General features: G+C 45.5%; 1 pseudogene; it reads right to left on the reverse strand.

Moving 5' to 3' along the window:
- Positions 1-3276: 3276 nt before the first annotated feature.
- Positions 3277-5370, reverse strand: part of LOC121030986 (gamma-crystallin F-like) — a 2437-nt pseudogene continuing 343 nt past the window's right edge.

Here is a 5370-nt window from a genome sequence, read left to right on the forward strand (position 1 = left end):
ATGTTCTAAAAACTTTGTTCCTAAGCAAGGTAAAGATCTCCTTGGTCTTCAGGTAGTTCCAGCCGGCCTAATCAACAACACTGGAAAAAAAAGTGGGGGGAGCGATCATTGTCTCACATCAACTGGGTTTATCTGTGGCTTTACTGGGGCGGGGTTGTTCTGGGAATCCTCCCGCAGTCAGATTACTTCTCTGCCTGGAAAAAGACAGATACCATAGGTTTTCACTCATATGTGGATTCTGTGAAACTTAACAGAGAACCACGGGGGAGCGGAAGGGGGGGGAAGTTACAGAGAGGGAGGGAGGCAAACCATAAGAGACTTAAATATTGAGAACAAACGAGGGTTGATGGGTGGTGGGGAAGAGGGGAAAGTGGGTGATGGGCATGGAGGAGGGCACCTGTTGGGATGAGCCCTGAGTGTTGTATGGAAACCAATCTGACAATAAATTATATTTAATATAGAAAAAAAAAGATTACTTATCTACCTGTGCCTAGGGTTAGTTCAATTTGAGGAGAAGTTGGGAGACCCATCTTGACCCTGGAATCAGACCTTGTTTTTCAATCAAGCTTCATCATTATTAAAATACTGGGCATATTTGACTAATCTAGACTAAATAAGTCAAAAAGCATATGTAAGTTGACAAAACTTACAGAAGAAAAAGAAAAGAAGAAGAAAAAAATTATTGGAAGAAAAATTCCAAGAAGAAAAAAATTATTGGAAAGTGATGTAATTAATTCAGAACCTTTGGGAACGTGGCCCAGGCATTAGCATTTTTAAAAGCTCTGTGGATGATTCTAATGTACAGCCAGACATGAGAAACAGTGATCTATACTCTACTGGATTTAGGGGATACCACTGCTCGTTAGCCCAGAGTTTCTCAAATTGGTATGTACATAAGAATCATCTAGCAGGGCTCCTGGGTGGCTCAGGCGGTTAAGTGTCTGACTTCGGCTCAGGTCATGATCTCGCGGTTGATGGGTTCGAGGTCCACGTGGGACTCTCTGCTGACAGCTCAGAGCCTGGAGCCTGCTTTGGATTCTGTGTCTCCCTCTCTTTCTGCCTCCCCCCCACTCACACTCTATCTCTGTCTCTCTCAATCTCTCTCTCAAAAATAAACATTTAAAAAGAAGAAGAAGAAGAACCATCTAGGGATCTTGTTAAAATGCAGATTCTGACTCAGCGTGTCTGGGTTGAGGTCTGAGATTCCACATTTTTAGCAAGCTCCCAGGACATCCCTGGGCGGCTGGTGTGCAGACCACATTTTGGGAAGAAAGGCTTTCACCCACTGTTTTCCAAATGTTCAGTGTCATAAGCCTTGCCAGGGGAGCATGTTAACTCTACAGGTGCGCAGGGAACTCCCTGGAGATCCTGATTTACCAGGTCTAGGCATCTCTGTGTTGAAAGTTCCCCGGGTGATTCTCAAGGCCTGTGTGGTGGAGAAAGGCTGTCCTAACTTAATCTGGGTGGTTGATTGTGCACCAGGCCTTTGCTACTCTCACTAAAGCCTGAAAGTCCTTAATCTCTCTCTTAATAATTGTAAATATGGGTTCATAAGCACCACACGATTTTTTTTTAGTATTCATTACAGTTTGCCAGATTTTCCTTTTAAGTTTATTTATTTTTTAAGTAATTTCTACACCCAGTGTAGGCTCAAACTCACAAGCCCGAGATCAGGAGTTGCACACTCCTCCAACTGAGCCAGCCAGGCGCCCCCCAAAATTTTTGATGAACTGGTAGATAGTGCTCTCTAGTGTAATGGTCAGAAAACCGAAAGCGGTATGAAACAACAATTCGATTCCACTTTCCTAATTATGTTTGCATTGTTCCTGCTGACTTCCATGTTTCCAGATTCATCTGCTCTTTTTTTTTTAATTTAAAAAAAATGTTCAATGTTTTTGAGAGAGAGACAGAGTGTGAGCAGGGGAGGGACAAAGAGAGGGAGACACAGAATCAGAAGCAGGCTCCAGGCTCTGAGCTGTCAGCACAGAGCCCGATGCAGGGCTCGAACTCCCAAACCGCAAGATCATGTGAGCCAAAGTCGGTTGCTTAACTGACTAAGCCACACAGGCCCCCCTGGATTTACCTGCTCTTAAGAATTAGCTAGGGGTGCCTGGGTGGCTCAGTCAGCTGACCATCTGATTCAACTTCAGCTCAGCTCACGATCCCAGGTTTGTGGGATTGAGCCCTGTGTTCGGCTCTGCCATGGATGTGGAACCTGTTTGGGATTCTCTGTCTCTCTCTCTGTGTCTCTTCCTTTCCCCTGCTTGCTCTCTTTCTCTCTAAAAAGAAAAAAAAAAGAACTAGCTAAAAAGTCAGTACCATTTGTTTCTTAAATACCTCTTTTATTTTTTACGTGAAATTAAATTTTTTTAAATAAAAGAAAAAGCTTTTATTGTTGTAAGCCATTGAACTTTTGGCATAATTTATTAGTCCTCCCTCCCATGCATTCATTTTAAAGCTGGGGTGCCCAAGGCTTCACTGATATACACGCCCTGGGGGATCCTATCCCATCTTGTGACTTTCAATACCATCTACCCTCTGATAATTTGCAGACGTTGATCTCCAGCCCATGCCTCTCTTCTGAACCCCAGGCTGGTTGCCTGGTTAACCACTAAGCAGTTATCTGGTCAACAACTCCATCTGATGTTCCTGGACATTTCAAACTCCTCCTGCACAAAATGGGACACCTGGTTTCCCTCCCCAAACATGCTTCTCCTGCAGTTGTCTCTGTTTGGGTTGAAGAGAACTTCATCCGCCCAGTGGCATAGGACAACCCTCTCCTGCACCTTGAATCTGATGGGAATTTTTGTGTTCAGAATGTGTTCAACACGCAACCACTTCCCTCTTGTACAAATGCCACCGCGCTGCCCTAAGCCTATGACCTCTTTCTGGTTTTTGGAGGTTGCAGCAGCTTGCTAGCAGCTGGCTTCTGTTTCCTTCCTCACCTCTTCTTCTTTTCATTTCAAAGTTTCTTCCAACAACTTCAGCAGTCAGCAGTCACAGAAGCAACCATATCACAAAACAATGTATTCTCTCTTCCAATTTTTGTTTTAGAGAAAAAAAATTAGGATTTTAAAGAAAGCTAGAAGTGTTTAGGCAGGAGCTGCGGCAAGGGCGCATAATACCACATAATACCACATATCACACTGATCAGTGTAAGCAAAGCCACATTATTCCCAGCTTCCTTTCTTTTTTTTTTTTCTTTTTTTTTTTTTCCCAGCTTCCTTTCTGCTGAGCCCTTCCAAGGAGACTGAAAGGAAAAGAGGACCACGTGACTGCAGGAAACACACAAGAAATATTTTATTAGCTTCCAGATGGAGAACAAGGTAGAGTAAAAATATTTCAATAGTATTCCGTGGCTCTCCTCAAAGAGCCCACTCGGGCACTCGTGGCCCCCCAGTCGTGGTAGCGCCTGTAGTCCCCCGGTCTCAGCAGGTACTGCCGCCCCCGGTAGTTGGGCATCTCGTAGAGGACCCAGTAGCCCTCCAGCACTTGGAAGGAGTGGATCTCACTGAAGTGGAAGCGGTCGTGAAGCGAGGAGCAGTCCTCGGTGATCTCTACCATCTGGCCCCTGTAGTCTTCTCGCTCATAAATCCTGATCCTGTGGGAGCTGGTCTGTGGGTTCAGCAATTAGCAGATGAGGAAAAGTCAGAAAATCTAGCCCTTAGCAACCAGGGACACAACCCCCAAGGGACTGGACGTTCCCTTCTCTTTTCTACATCAAAGATGACAAATTTTAAAGATAGCCAACACCAGGGCAGCTGTGTGCAACTGAACAGGCTGTATACTGCAGAACTGAAGAAGGTGTCATTCGCGTAAAGAGACGCATGGTGCTCCCTAGAGCTAAGTCCACAACCTATATGAACCATACATACTGGCCCTAGGTAGTATCATTCTTTTTTTTTTTTAATGTTTATTTATTTTTGAAAGAGAGTGACAGAGCCTGAGTGGGGAAGGGGCAGAGAGAGAGACGGAGACACAGAATCCAAAGTAGACTTCAGACTCCGAGCTATCAGCACAGAGCCCGACATGGGGCTCGAACCCACTGACCTGAGCCGAAGTCGGATGCTCAACTGACTGAGCCACCTAGGCACCCTTAGTTAGTATCATTCTTAAGTAATAATTTATGTATATTTTATATATATCATATACATTTTAAATTTGTTTATTTTATATATTTATTAATTAAATTTATTATTCATATATTATAAATTTATATATTATATATCATTTATATATAAGTAATAATTTATATATCCTTATTTAAATAAAATTTTTTAAATGATCCCTGGAAAAAAAAGTTATAATTTTGAATCTCAACAGTATTAGAAGAAGCTAGTGGGAAAGGAAGTCAAGTTGCTTTTCCTTCAGGGGAAGTCACAGACTGGTGGCAATTCAAGAAGAGAGTCCAGTCCAGGCAATCCTTAGACCCTTCCCTTCTCCTTTAAGCCCTGCTTCTCTAAGATCCTGAAAAGCAAGAGCCATCACAAAGATTAGCTTCAATTCTCAGCTCTAGGATATGCTCCTGCAAATCTGCTTTAGGTAATAAACAGGAAATTCTCCCGACCAATATCCTGCAGCATTAAGGGCTGCTAGTGAGGAATCTTCCATGGTCGTCAAGGACCCACGTGTACACCACGTGATTTGGTCGCCACAACAGCCCCACACCTGTTTCTTCTTTTAGGAGAAGCTCGTGACTAGAGCTCTCAGCGTGTCACGTGGAAGGTCGGGGCAGGCACGTGGAAACCCAGGTTTTCAGGCTCCTCGTGCCGGGCTGGGTCTTATCAAGGCGCTAAACCCTCCGAGGGGGTTTCGGACGTGGCCGGAGCGGTACCTTTTCCACAGGACTGGGTCGCAGTCAGGTTAGGGAATCCCTAACTGCAGAATTCCAGGCCGCTGGGGCTTTATTTGGGTAACGGCGGCTTTGCCGGAGCGGCTGGAATCACACTGTCGGCCACTTGTTTTGCCTGATCGGGAAGCAGGGCCGGAGGCTCATGCTAACAGTGGTGGCTGGGGGAGGGGAGGCTTGCCAGGTGCCAGGTGCCCACCTGTCACCCTCGTGCCGGCCCTGTGAGCTAGCCGCCTTCACGAGCCCCATTCTACAGAAGGAGAGAGAGAGAGAGCCCCAGGAAGTAGCCCAGGCCACCTGATGCAAAGGTGCTAACGTGCTGCTTATTCACCGCCGGGGGCATAGACTCTCTGAAGGGACCGGGTGCCCTACTTTGTCCCAGTAGAGGTGAGTTTGCTTGTAGCAGAGCAGAATGAACTTTTAAAAGAGAAGCGTCCCCTCGCATACTTCTGCAGTGGAAGGAAAGCTTAGCGATGTTGGCAAAGGAGAGGAGACCCTGGCGAGAGGCAGCCAAAGGAGGC

The sequence above is a fragment of the Herpailurus yagouaroundi genome, unplaced genomic scaffold (genome assembly GCF_014898765.1).
Source record: "Herpailurus yagouaroundi ecotype Mexico unplaced genomic scaffold, PumYag 140, whole genome shotgun sequence".
Classification (NCBI taxonomy): domain Eukaryota; kingdom Metazoa; phylum Chordata; class Mammalia; order Carnivora; family Felidae; genus Herpailurus; species Herpailurus yagouaroundi.